The following is a 14,663-nucleotide window of genomic DNA, read 5'->3' on the forward strand; positions in this document are numbered from 1 at the left end:
TGTATTGGGGCAGCTCTGTGTGAAAGGAGCTACTGTTGAATTGTTCGTAGAATAGATCCACACGGATTTTTTTCAGAATGGGGGGCAAGATGGGCTTCAAGAAGAGCTGGTCCACATAGACTTGCTCATCACCTGATGTCTGTAACATCAAGGGTTGTAGCCAACAAATTTTACTCAGAGTAGACCTACTGAAATTAACAGACCTAAGTTATTAACAGACCTAAGTTAGTTATGTTCATTAATTTCACTGGATATACTCTGAGTAGGACTAGCTTTGGCTATCACCCCAAATAACTGACCCTCCTTGTGAGCTGTTGACCACTGCAGATATAACATTAACAGATGAAACATCATTAGAAATCACATTCTGCTGACAGACCTTTGCCTCCAATGCAGCACTGTGCTTGTCAACGGAGAAAGTTTCCACATTCAGCTGTCAGTTATCAAATCTGCAATATTCCAGTATAGGGAAATCAAATCATGGGCATGAATGTGCAAAGCAGACCAAAGATCATGAGACTCACATTCAGACATCTTATAAAAATGAAGCAGGGAGGGAATCACCAAACCTTTAGAAATTGAGTTCTGATGACAGCCAGAAGGAAAAAATAACCACGAAGAAAGCAAAAGGTTGTATATATAATTGTTTCCATCGCCAGGCAGAATTCTGTTTGATGTTAATACAGATGCTGAAGCCTGTACCTTTATACACCTGTGTCCTTGAAAATAAAGTTGTTATAGCAACAGGCTGAACTGTTATACCAATTTAATTCTGCAGCTATACTGTAAGAGCTATAAATAATTAGCAATTATTTGGTACCACAGACAGACTTTAAAAGCCCATGCAATATCTCTGTGCGTCAAACTGTGAAATAATGGACACAACATCATTTGTTTCCGCAACTGAATAAGAGAGGGATGCATTATTTATGTACACAAACAAACAAAAAGTGGGAAATCCTTTATTTTTCCTTAGCAAAAGGAACATGCAATCTATTAAACATGCATATATAAATCTAGGTTTTCAAGATTGCCATTCATTGTTGACATGCATCCCTTTTTCATCCTTTGTGTGTCGGGAGATAATTATGACCCTGTCAATAAGCTATCAGGCGTCCTTGCTCAAAGAGATTCTAAATCAATCTCATTGGAATTTGAAAAATAAAATTGAAAAATAAAATCGAGTTAGATCTTTTAGTAACCAAGTGAAGACTTTCATTGTGCCTTGCAGAATAAGAAGGCTTAAGATCAATGTCCATGTCTGAATTTAGAAACAAACAAGTTTTAAGAATGCAAAGCAATCATGGAAACATGGTTAGAGGCAACTTTCTCCAGGTGGCAAAATCTGAAAAGATTGTGCTGTGAAGGTAGTGTTAAAAGTAACATTAACAATTCACAAATGATGTTTCAGATGATTGAGAATGTTATAGTTCAGAAAACACCGAACTGCTGAGTCCCCTATAATAACATAGAAAAAAATGATGTATTGAAAAGCAATTGTTTAAAAAAAAGGCATAATGCCATATGGCAAATACAGTCAAAGCTTTGTGCAAAGGATCCAGACAGAAAGCATATTAGAAACAGTCACAACTGCGAACTAGATGTCATTCCCTATTTTTATGAGACAGAAGGCTGGGCTTTTAGGGGAATTTGACATTTTGCTGAAGAGCAAAGTGTTTTGTTTTCTTCTTAAATACTGGAATATTATTCATAAATTATTATTTTCATGCAAAACATCAGATAGTAAGTTATGGGTTGACTATAATCAGAGAGTAAGTTCTGAACTGTCCGGCACAAGATACTGGCTGAGCAATCCAAACGCTCTTTGTTCTGGGCAGATGGTGGTTGGATTGGGCAGAGGTGTCTTTCTGCCAGCCCTGTGGGCCTCCACCATCATCTGCCTGCTGGTACAGAGATCCCTATTTCTACCTGTTGAACAGGTGAGCAGAGGTGCTGCTGGCCTCCTGGCAGCAACCAGCAGAAAGCCCTGGAATGGATCTGTTGGAGCCATTGGAACCATCCCTGATGCTATTGCATGACTGTATCAGATCCTGCCAGGCCTGAATTGCTGTGCCGGCTCCAGCTTGATGCAAACATCTGTCTGCCCCTCCAGATTCTACCCTGTCCGCTGTGAACAGCAGGGCTAAGAACGCAGCAGTGTCCTTCTCATTTATAAAGCCCTGCTGGAGTAATATTATTGCACCCCAAAAGCATTACGGGGCTCATTAATTCCTTTCTCAGGAAATAGCTACCAGTTTCTCTACTCACAGAGCAGATGATCATGGTACAGAACAGCCTTTCTCAATTTGATGCCTTCTGGAAATTCCTGGACCACAACTCCCATCATCTCTGACCTCTGGAATTTGGATGGCACCAGGTTAAGGAAGGTATGTCTAGAACTTCCAGTTACAAGCTCAGCTGAGAGCTGTACAGTGGTACCTCAGGTTAAGTACTTAATTCGTTCCAGAGGTCTGTTCTTAACCTGAAACTGTTCTTAACCTGAAGCACCACTTTAGCTAATGGGGCCTCCTGCTGTCGCCGCGCGATTTCTGTTCTCATCCTGAAGCAAAGTTCTTAACCCGAGGTACTATTTCTGGGTTAGCGGAGTCTGTAACCTGAAGCGTCTGTAACCCGAGGTACCACTGTATTGCCAAAATGCACCTGTATGTTTTTAGGTGCTTTTTCAACTGCTTCCTCAAAATTTCTCAGTCTAGACATAAAGGGCCAACTCATGCATGATAGGGCCAGTTGCTTCTTTTCTCTCTGCAATATTCAATATCTCCCAAGCAAACTGCAGCAGGAGTTTATTTGTGGGCCATACATTACTACTCTCAACAAAATCTCTGTGCGCACAGAGAGAAAAAGTGTTCATTTGCCTGTGCGAGCTCAGACCCAAACCATTTCTTGCTAACCCGTCACAATCATCAACATGAAATAGGCTTCTGCCTACAAGTGTTTGCACTGTAAGAAATCAGAATTTATCTGAAAAGAGCAACAAAATTTTGAGATTATTAAATCTCAAATTAGCATGGATCTTCTTCTGCAATGTATCCAGCAGGGGGCAATCATAATTTCATTAAATTCTGCGTTCTGAAATGGAGAGAAACCAGTAAATTAACTTGCCTGCGAATATTTCAAAACACTTCTGGTGCTTTCATTCAAAACTTTAATGAAAAAATGCCCTTATTTTTCATTATTCTTATCACCTGAAGAAGCAGAAGTATCATAGATTTGCCCATTTTGTTGCTGTAATTTGTATGGCAAATCAAATTCAGTCATTCGCTAAAAGGTTTAGTGATGTTGATGCTGCTGGAATTTTATGTCCATAATTAAATCTAGATTATTATTTTTGCCAACTTCAGCATTTGGACTTCTCTTTCCTTTGTATATTCCTTTCAAAACCATAATTGATTGAAAATAATGATTCACAAATGTACTCTGTTGGCTAAATAAAAACCTGGCAACCATGCAAGCGGAACCTGGAGTCTCAGGCTATCTCTAAATACAGCCTTCTGCAAAGCCACAAGCATACTGAAATGAAAATCAAATGCAGTTTTCAATCAACAGTGTGTTTTCTTTGTTGTTGAAGCTGTATCAGTTCTGTTGCCGCACTTTTCCTGATATCAATAATCAAAATCAGTTCACAAATCTTCCTATGTCTGAGGCAGCATATGCTCTACACCTTTGAAGCACATTCTCCCTGCAAAGAATTCTGGGCACTGTAGTTTACCCCTTGCAGAGTTACATTTCCTAGCATCCCTTAACCAACTACAGCATCCAGGATTCTTTGAGAGGAAGGTGTGCTCCACATGTGCAGACACATCTTGAGAAGGATTAATACCTATTTTTTTATCTCCAAGTTACTGAAGAAAAAATAAGTGACCTTCACATTGTCCTAAGTATATCTAGTTTTCCTGGGATAGCCACTGCCAACATTTCATTTTCTATTCATGGGTTGCCTTTTTAAAAGAATTGTATAAGCAACCTACAATTATTTTATGTATTTGTTTCATACAATGCACATGCTGTGCTAAATAGAATTGGTTTAATTCACACTGAAATGGGGAATGGCTCGATGTATATTGCTGAAAGGGTTTAACTGGAATATTGAAACTGAAGCTTTAGAAAAGCAAGAAGAGCTCCCTCTGAGCTTTTTGCCTTTTATTGTAACTTAACTTATTTTGGCCCCAATATATGTATTCCTAGGTCCAGCCCTTGCATGGTTCAATCCCTGGCATCTCCAGGTTTGGCTAAGAAAGACCCCTTTCTGAAAGTAAACCTGGCATTCAATGAATGTAGACAATACTAAGCTAGGCAAATCAGTGGTAGTTGTGGTATAAGGCAGCTTCCAATGTTTGTGAGAAGAAAAGAGGACATCTACAGGCACATGAGCACTACAGTGGTACCTTGGGTTAAGAACTTAATTCATTCCGGAGGTCCGTTCTTAACCTGAAACTGTTCTTAACCTGAGGTACCACTTTAGCTAATGGGGCCTCCAGCTGCCACTTTGCCACCGCCGCGTGATTTCTGTTCTCATCCTGAAGCAAAGTTCTTAACCTGAGGTACTATTTCTGGGTTAGCGGAGTCTGTAACCTGAAGCGTCTGTAACCTGAAGCATCTGTAACCCGAGGTACCACTGTACTGGAAAAGATTGAAGACTCTCACGCACTATTGTAGCAGTAGCAAGTGCTGATTACTGCAGACAGTTGCTGAACATTCCACACAATCCACGAATGGAACTATGAAATTGCACATATCTGTTCCCTCCACCTACTTTAATACACATTAATTCTGATAGCCATATGCTCCATAGTGCCAGTGGCGGACCTTCATGCTCCGGCACCAGGGGGGTGGAGAGCAGGCGGGGGCGGGGCTGGCGTGCATCCCAGAGGCGTGGCGCACCACCCACAGGGATGTGGCGCGCATCCTGGGGGCATGGCGCGCCATCTGTGGGGGCGTGGCGCCCACCGTGGGTGGGTGGGACAGCCGCAGTGGCATCCCACTGGGATCGCGCTGCCGGGGGTGGTTCGCTCCCCTCGCACTCCTCTTCCTCTGCCACTACATAGTGCTTTGTGTCCTGATTCCTTTGGCTTATTGAAAAAAGAGAACTGCTTCTTCTTTTCTGAACATGGCACATAGTCGTACGAACCTATAACGATTCTATTTGCATTTGTGCAGTGCTTTTTTCTAAAAATAAATAAATGCCTAGGGGTACTCTCATTTTGACTCAAGAAAATCACCGTTTTATAGTTCAAACTGGGGAAAATAAATACAGTAAATAGACAAAAGTTCAAAGAACATGCATTACCTCATATTACACAGCTGACGGCTCAAAGGAACTTCCACATTGGCATGAGGTTGTGTGCACTAACATCTTCCCAGTTCCTCTGCTTGAAATACTGCCCCTCAATGAGGCCAAACTTTTGTCAGTAAAACATCTCACATCCACATTACACACTGCTTCACACATTAAATGCTCGCTTCCATCTGAGACTCAGGAAACACCGGGAAAGGAAAGGAAGCTGTCATTGGAGGTGGTAACAACGAAACTGACCAATCACCGTGCTAGATTCCAACTCCTACTTTAGACATTAAACACTCGCTTCTATCTGAGACTCAGGAAGCACCATAACAGGAAATGAGGCCGCCATCGGGGGTAGCAACGGAACTGACCATTCACCGTCAGTTTAGGGGTACATGTCCCCCCAGAAGAAAAGCACTGCATTTGTGCCTGTTTAATAGTAACATGTATGTAAATCTGCCCCTCTGTTGACATGAATAAGAGAGCTCTGCAAGCACAGGAGTTCCTTGTATGCAGCAGATCATATCTGGGGCGTCAATCAGATGTGCTGCTTGGTCATTAAGTCCCACCATTGCATCAGGTCTAATTGTCATTTTACACATTAGCAGAATCTCTTAAATATTTAAATGCTTCCTTAAAATTGGGGGGGGGGGAGAGAAAACTATAGAGCCATAAATCTCTCTAAAGTGCAAGCAGAACATATCCTGTGGGACGAGTGAATAATTTCTCTAATAAATAAGAACTCAGTCTCAGACAATTGGTTTTCAAAATATACTTAGTGCCAAAATAATAGTTAATTGGTGGTGATGATGCATAGCTGTTTGTTTGTTACAAGACTCTTCCAGGCCTTCCCAGGAGAACTCAGGATGGAAGATGATACTGGAAGCGGCTGACAAGAGCTTCTTCATGCTAAAAGCTCAGACATCAACATCAGGAAATCAAATGGGTTTATTCTGTTTGTGACTGATCAGGTTGCTTGAGATGATTCCTCCTTAATACCTGAAAAATAAAAGAATCAAGATGCCAAACACATATGGTCTAATTGGTGCACACGCATGTTGAAGGAAGAGTGCAGAAAGGATGCAATGCAGTAAAGATATTTCCATGTAGGGCAATTGAGCCAATGTTAATCTGCTGCACTCATTCTGAATGCAGCCCCATCTCTTTGATTCTGTTAATGTCTTCCATTCATTTGATCTCTCATCCAAGGAACTTGAGACAGCCCCCCAAATGTATCTCACAGCAACCAACTGAGGAAGGTTTGGCTGAAAAAGACTGTTACTAGACCATGGTTATAACCCACAAGGAGCTTGGAGAGAGAACCCCATGTGATAGAATCCTATTTTTTAAATGAATGTATCAATTCTATTTAAACCTGGAGAATGCTGTCCAAGTGTAACCTACAGGGTCAATCCAATACATTTTACCACCTGAGGCAAAGGAAAAAGAGGGTGTCCACTCCCAGAAGCCAACTCAACTGGCAGTCAAATTTCACTTCAACACTGGTGATGCGATATCATTCTCTACCACTCCTGAGGCAACAGGCCAGGTTAGGGCCCCCTGAAAAGGCCATCTGGCAACAGAAGGGAATGGCTGGGGACTTAGGAGAAAGATCTAGAGCTGCTGTTCCTGCTCGTGAGCAGTTGACACCTGAGACGGTTGCTTCACTCTGCCTAATGGTACGGCAGGCCCTCGTAACCTATCAGAATGCTATTAGCTGTTGTTCTTTGGAATTAATCCAATTAACTTTGATGACATAGCCTAGTTCCCTCCCTCTCCTCCAAATTCTGAAAATAGGACCATTTGGGGCTTACACATGTAGTCTAGCTTACTGGCTATTTTTACAGTTTACATTGTTTTGTGCATTATGTTATTACCGATAATTCTTGCAAACTGTCTTGTAAGGATTCCACCCCAAAATGAACATATTAAATAAATAAGCAACATAGCACTGTATTCATAAACGTTTGTATGAGAAGCTCCACTTTGAATTTGTGGTGAGATATTAGATTTATTTTGCAACACATACCAGAGCAAAATATTTTTAAATTTTATATTAATGTGCTAAAGCTGATGGCAGTTCTAGGCTTATTCTGATGTCAGACAACTGTTATGTAGCGCTAACCCCATCTCTTAATCTTCCAGGACTCAGCTTCCTTAAAAACTGAAGTCAAATCAAACCAACCTTTAAGAACTGACAATATTAATAGGGGGAAAGAAACAAGTCATGGATCGTGATGGAAGACAAATGTCAAGCAACACCAGGTCAGATATATTTAAATGTTTAAATATGATCATACCTGTCTGCCTCATCTCAGAAGCATTTTTCAACCGTTTCTGGACCTAAAATGTAACAAATGATGTGATTTTTCACATTTAAATGGCAAGCAATGCCACCAAGACAGAACATCCAGTGCTTCTGTGATTCTGGTTGCTAAGTACCCAGTGTTTATCACTTTGACTTAAGGTGGAAGTTTGTGAATCCAAAGATTTCCACTGTCTTCGCTAGAAAGCCATGTAAGATCTCTGGCCTCAGAGAATCAGAGCTTCTCTTACTAAGTTAGAGGGTTAGATACTGGCCCAGATTCCCTCCATCTCCCTCACCCCCCTGGTAAGCAGCTATTGATGCAGCTCTGCCCCAAGAGAGCCACAGGAACGGAATGGTAAATCTCTAGAATATTTGCAGGGGGTAGGCAAGGTTTTCTGACTCCCAGTTGTTTAAGAAAAGCAACAGCAATACAACTTTTCTCACCAAAATCAGGCTGTTACAATGAAGAAAGCTAGGCAGGAATGGACTTCCGTGTGAAAGCACTGTGATCTCAGTTCAATTCTGCTGCATAAAATAAATTCCTAGGCCCAGAATGTGCTCACAGGAACTTTGTTTTTCTGTTCTAACAGTTCGTCTTCCAAACCCTGGCTCTGACTGTTAGATCTTAGGGTTCTACCCCTGCCATGGTTTTTTAAAATATTAAATAAATAAATAATACATCACAAATTGCTGCAGAATGTGGAGAAACAAATTTAAGACTGGAAAAATGAGAAACTAGGAGAATCAAAACTCAGAGATCCTTCCATCCGGGGCTTTTTTTTCAGCTGGAACTCAGTTCCAGCATCTCTCAGGTGGGTGCTATTGCAATTATAAGAGAACAAGGGAGGTATTTGTGGTGAGTTCAGACACCTCTGTTTCTAGAAAAATAGCACTGCTTCCATCCTTCCATTAATGTCAGGAGCTTTTCACTTGGCTGGGAAGCTTGTGACATTGGCCCAAGGGCTCTGCAAAGTCCCTAGGCGAGCCCCAGATGAAATGTCTTCTAGCTCACTAGTCTGGATTCATCTGTGTCCATCCATTAGAAGGCAGGCATGCATGTGCTTTCTTTGCAGAAGTGATTGCCAAATTAACTTAGAGTCTCTTGCTCTCCCCCACATAGATATAGGTTGTGTGTCTTTATCTGTTTGATAAAGCACTCACCTGAAGGAAGAGTCCCTTGTCTTTGTTTCACAAACAAATGCAAAAAGCCGTGTGTATATTGCAAGGATGAACGTTAAATTGCCTAAAGGAGATAAGCAGAAAAGCTCCAAGTGGAACAAGGCAAACTCTTCATGATGTGATGCTTGTTTGAGCACCAAGTTCAAGTGAAGATGAAAGCCATGTGAGATGTTTGTATTGTAATGCTGAACTGCTCTCTCTCTCTCTTAAAAATCCCTTCGGATTTCATTTCCATCTTTCTCTCTCTCCCAAGAAACCCTTTCTGCCTCGTTGCTTTTAAAACACATCTCTCCCCTCCTTCAGATCACTCAGAGCGTCTAGGCCTATTTTGCATGATCAAAAAGCATGCTTAATATGACCCTCCCACAAACCGTGACCCACAGCGAATAAAGAGGATATAACTCCAAATAATAGTTTCAGTGGTGGTGGAGGGACAGGAATAACAGACCAGCTTTTCTCCCAATCTAATAGATGAATGTGCATTTGGGTATGGGGGGGGGGGCACAGCCTGTAAGGAATGAAACTGAAAGACTGTATTCATCAGTAAAGAAACAGATGATAGCATTTTGCTGCTCATCCATTGGGAAGAGGACATATGATGAAGCATTGCCTTGTGAAGGGCAAATCCAACAGGCAGCAGGATGAGAAGTCACAATATGGTGAAATCAACATACATAAGGAGTCAGGAGTCAATGTGAACCCACTGCAAATAACTCTGGTGAGAAACACATTTATGCAATTGAACAAAAGAGTTATCTAGCAGTGTGTGTTTATGACTTCACTGAACACAGATAGAGGACATGTGCATTGGAATGTCTGCACAGGGTTCCACTGCCTCTTACAAATTGCAAATTCAGTCTCTCCCCTGGTCCTTAAATGTTGCTTTCTAGCTCCATGGCTTTGCCAGGCCTCTTCCTGCCAGCCTGTTCCCAATGCTTCCCTGCTGCCTGCTTGGACTGCTTTCTTGGAACTGACCTTGACTTCTTGAATATTCATTTCTCTTATTCCTCAAGAGGGATGCAATGTTTTGAAATCAGAAAGTCCAGTATTGATGAGCTCAGAGCCCAAAGCAGGCCTGAGAGTTAGAACAAGGGGCACAGACTGTTTTGCTGTTTGCTTGTTCACCAGGGCCTAGATGCCAGAAACTTTCAAAACCATGGTCTATATCCAGCATTAGTCATCATCTGTGTAGACCCATTGAAATCATGGTCCTAAGTTAGTCGTGTTCATTAATTTCAATGGATCTGCTCTGAGGATGACTGCTGTTGCATACAATCCCATTATTTGTAAGAAAATAAGAAAACAATGGCAATATGCTTATTTTGTGTAGGCTGATTTTCTTCTTCTAAATCCTATACTAAGGTTGTCCAGGCATGCCCTTCTTCTTTTGTCCCTTACAGATTATTCAATGCCCCTATCTACTATTATAGCATCACTTGTTCACTCACTGTCACGAATTGTCCTTGTCCTCATTAATGCATTGTTTGGTGCAACCTCCAGCTGATCATTCTTGGACCTCCTCAGGCAATTTAAGCCTGTCGTCTGTCAGAATAGCATGTTTGTTCTTACTTACTCATACTTTTTTGCCTGAGACAGAACCATTCAATTTACTTTTAAAACATTAAACAGGGTTTTTAAAATTTCCTACTTTTACATTTTGGTCCTCAGATGGATAGCCATGGTACCAACACAGGCATTTCCCTGAAGAAAGTTAGCCACCCCTGTTTTACATCATAAGCATTCATTGTTCCCAATATTACATTACATCTGTTGGACTCTGACATCTTCAAAGCAGTTTTGCACAACTTGTCTACTGATGGGATAACTCTCCTCAGCTGGAACAGAACCAGCATTTTGAGTATGATTGGAGGAAGCTAAAAAAAAATTGTGAGTTTTCAAGAGTTCTTTATAGGCTTGTCATCTTTGCATCCATGCTTGCACAAATAAGGAGTATTTCTCAAGAAGCTACATACCAATGGATTGTGCTTAACATCATGTGTACTCAGCTTCAAACACCAATGTTAAGAGCATGCTGGAGACAGAGTCAGCAGTAGTATGCACACAGCCTACATTTTCCTTTTTTAAGCGTTCATGAAAATTCATCAGCATTTTTGTTCAAATTTCACCCAATATACATATTGTTTTCCATGCATTTTCCCTGTAATATAATGCTTTTTTACATGTGATTTTTCACTAGTAAGTGCATTTTCATGCACACTTTACCCCAGTATATGCATTTTTCTCCACAATACTTGGCTGGAGAATCGAACTATGAAATTCCAAGGAGGATTTCAAAAGTGGCTGTGTTTTGCTTTGCAAAGGAAAGCTGCCTTTAAATGTAAACTGAATCAAACTTCTCCCCCATTGCTAGAAGAATCCCTCAGAGGGCTGGACTCTCCTGGACTTATATCCTCCATCATAATGGCCATTGTTCTAGTAAGAAATAAGCAACAGGCAGTGTTTGTTGGGCACATTTAGAAGGTTCTTCAATAGTTTTGCCTGCTCCACACCTCCAAATAGATCCAGCCAGTCATATTAACTAAGCACTGGCTCCTCTGTATCTTGTTTATAGCCATTTTACCTCACAACACAGGGTGTCAGGGAAAATGCAAACCTTTTAAGCCCTTTTAAGAGGAATGGGGGTAATTGCAGCCAGTGGAAGGCTGCAGGCAATTCGGTTTTCATTTCTGAAGTCTTGACTGGGGAATCGGAGTTATTAGCTTAAAAATAAGAGGTATTGAATGCTTCTAGTGAGTGTAATTGCCATCTTGGAAGAACCTGCCAGGGGTAGCTTGGTATCACTCACCCTAGTAAATGGTGCTGAAACCATTCCATTCCATTGAGTCAAGGAAATAGAGAAATGGATATAGAAATAGCTCTCATGGCGGTTTTCTGTTGTGCCAAGGATAATGGAAGGGTCATTCCAAGCGCCTAAGAAGCAGAAGGAGTGAAAGGCATTAAGCTTCACATCTAGAGCAAAGAAATAGTCCAATGGGGCTGTGTATAGCTATATACATGGGGTGATAGAGCACTAAGCAGGACCACAGCACTGCAGAGAAAATTTAGCAGTGACCTCTGAACGCCCCAGAGAGGTTGTCAAATGAAATGACAGCCAAGGATGGCTTTCACAAAGGATGGAGCGCAGTTCTTTTATTCCCTTTCATCCCAAGAATTATCTGCTTCTTGCAGAAAGAAGAGTGAGAGAAAGATACTGCTTTTGTGCTAATCGGCTGAAGTGAGTCACCGCTCTCTACATCCATTCAGCAAAGCTCCATCTCCTGCATCGGTATGAGCAGATACCACTGAAATACTGGGGATTGTCTGTGTGTGGACCTGTGAATGCCGCTGGACTCACTGCTGGTATATTTAGAGATCTTTGAGCATGTTAGAGCCCCCCCAAAATTGTATCCGGTGTCTTTCTTAATTGGAAAAGCTTGCAAATACCAGATAGGCTTAGGATTTAAATATGTAATGTGATGAATTAATACATTTAAATGCCGAATGGGAAAGAAACAAAGATGTTAAGTGGTTAAGTGAGAATATTGGTTTTGGAAAACTGTTAAAATGATATACACTGAAATTCAACCAGGGGGATACGAGGAAGTCACTTAACAATGTTACTAAGATTGGTTTAAATAAGGTTATGATTTATGTTTGTTTGTTTATTTGAAAAAAAAATCCGGTGTGTGTGTGTGCATGCGTGTGTGTGTGCGTGCGTGCGCAGGGGAATTTTCATGTGTCAGAGCTTCCTCTCCAGTTCACTGTGGCAAGATTCACAGTGCCTTGAAGGATGACCAAAGAACAGACACTATGTATGACAGACACCTCCGGTACCAGGAGAAGATGAACTAAGGACCCTTGCCACATAGTCAACACTGGGTTTTTGTTTGCTGCTTTTTTGGCCTGGTTTCCCTAGGAAGCAGTGAGAGAAGGCGCTTGTCTAGGCCAGGGATGGGGAAGCTGCTGTCCTCCAGATGTTATGGTACTACAACTCCTTGATGATACACCATCCCTTAGGATTGGCCATGCTGGTGGGGCTGATGGGAGCTGGAGTCCAGTGACATCTGGGGCACCACAGGTTCTCCATCCCTGAAACACAGGTCAGATCTAGACCCCATGGCTGTTTTTTCTTTACATAAAAGTGGCTAGCTTAAGCCTGTTGCATGTGTTTTTAAAGGACAGACAGAGTAACACATAGTTTGCTTCTAGGTTGTCATTTAGATCTTCTTCTTTGGCAATCATTCATAGCAGAGTCAGATTGTCTTCCATGAACACAATCTTAACAGTGAGTCCTTAAGCGACTGTGGAGGCCAATTCTGTATCTGCACGTTCTTCCACAGTGGGGACATAAGTTTCCGGGCGGGAGTTGATCATGGTGAGGGTTTGCCAAACGTGCCTTCCTCTTAGCTGATTTCTCCCTTTCATCCAGAGTTTGAGCATCTTCAAAGTCCATGACACCTTTGGAAAAGGCTGTTCTCCAACTGGAGTGCTCACAGGCCAGTGTTTCCCAATTGTCAGTGTTTATACTACATTTTTAAAGATTTGCCTTGAGAGAGTCTTTAAACCTCTTTTGTTGACCACCAGCATTACAGTTTCCATTTTTAAGTTCAGATTAGAGTAGTTGCTTTGGAAGACGATAATCAGGCATCTGAACAACATGTCATTTAGATACACCTAGAAGGGCACGCAATATTTTTTAAAAAAATAATACAGTGATAATAGCACCTGTTTCCATACAACACGTATTGAAGTCTCTATTCAATATGGATGACATATGTACATCTATAAGGAATTGAAATGGAAACTTCATATTGTAGCTTAGAAAGGATAAACACATTTTATTTCCCCTTGTTATTTTTAGGACACGAGAAACATAATGAAGAGCATATTTATTTATCTCAGCAGATGCATAGGACTTGCAATGTTTGTAGCTTTTCCTCAGCTTTCCTCTTGCTCTCTCTCTCAGCCTAGCAGAAATATTTTTGTAGTTTAATGCTCAGGAGTTTAAAGTTCTGAATTACAAGGTAAAAGCAGCAATTAGATAGACTCCCTTTCGTGAAAACCTTTTGTAAAAATGCTACTGCTGTTGCTACCTGGTTGCTACCTTGACCTAAGATCTACCACTTGTGATTCAGCAAGCTCCATTTCAGCCCACTGAGGCCTCCTGTTTTTGTTGACTGGGATTGGGGGAAAAACTGGAGGAGTTTGACGAAGAACCTGGCAAGCCTCAAAACATCGCTGGTGGGCTGAATTGAGTCTGGCAAGTCAGAAGTTATCTTGACCTGACTTAAGACAACTTGATTAACTAATTATTCTTCCACAAGCAAAAGGGTAAAGAAATGCAGGAAGCATGTTTGTCGTGTGTTAATCATATTTCCGTAAAAGGTTATATAAAAACAACCCTACGGGGCAGAAAATGAATAGAATCAGCAGCTCTGTTACAAAAGGTTTTAATTGTTGACATTTGCAGAACTTACCAATGGTGTTAATGAACCTTTGCATATTCTGATGCCAATTACATCTCATCAGTTGCTTGGGTCCTTTATGCAAATGAATTCATTTTCTATCTCAGTGAGCTCTATTTATAACTCTAGTGCTGTTGCTTTGTGTTTAAATTGCTAGATAAGGTAAAAGGGTTTAATTAGCTAACAGTTTAGCTGGAGGCTATTTCCCTCTGTAACCATGCTTTAAATCCAGTCTTCTTCTTCTTTTAAAAACATCTGAAAATCATTTAAATTTGCAAGTGAAATTTGACACGAAACCATGTTCATATTAACCCCACAGAAATGGTACTGAATTCACAAATCACTTCAACGGTGAAAGACCAGAAGAATAGATTTACTCATAAATACACAGGAAGACCCAGTTCTCTTG

The 14,663-nt window shown here is 41.1% G+C and overlaps 1 long non-coding RNA gene across 1 annotated transcript; it reads right to left on the minus strand.

Annotated features, from left to right (window-relative positions):
* Positions 1 to 6,059: 6,059 nt before the first annotated feature.
* LOC128413446 (uncharacterized) lies at positions 6,060 to 7,718 on the minus strand. Its single transcript, XR_008330348.1, has 2 exons — positions 7,603 to 7,718; positions 6,060 to 6,301 (listed from the first exon to the last, which is right to left on the minus strand). It is a non-coding gene; the product is annotated as an uncharacterized LOC128413446 (long non-coding RNA).
* Between the last annotated feature and the right edge of the window lie 6,945 nt (positions 7,719 to 14,663).

This window comes from Podarcis raffonei, chromosome 5 (genome assembly GCF_027172205.1).
Source record: "Podarcis raffonei isolate rPodRaf1 chromosome 5, rPodRaf1.pri, whole genome shotgun sequence".
NCBI classification, from domain to species: domain Eukaryota; kingdom Metazoa; phylum Chordata; class Lepidosauria; order Squamata; family Lacertidae; genus Podarcis; species Podarcis raffonei.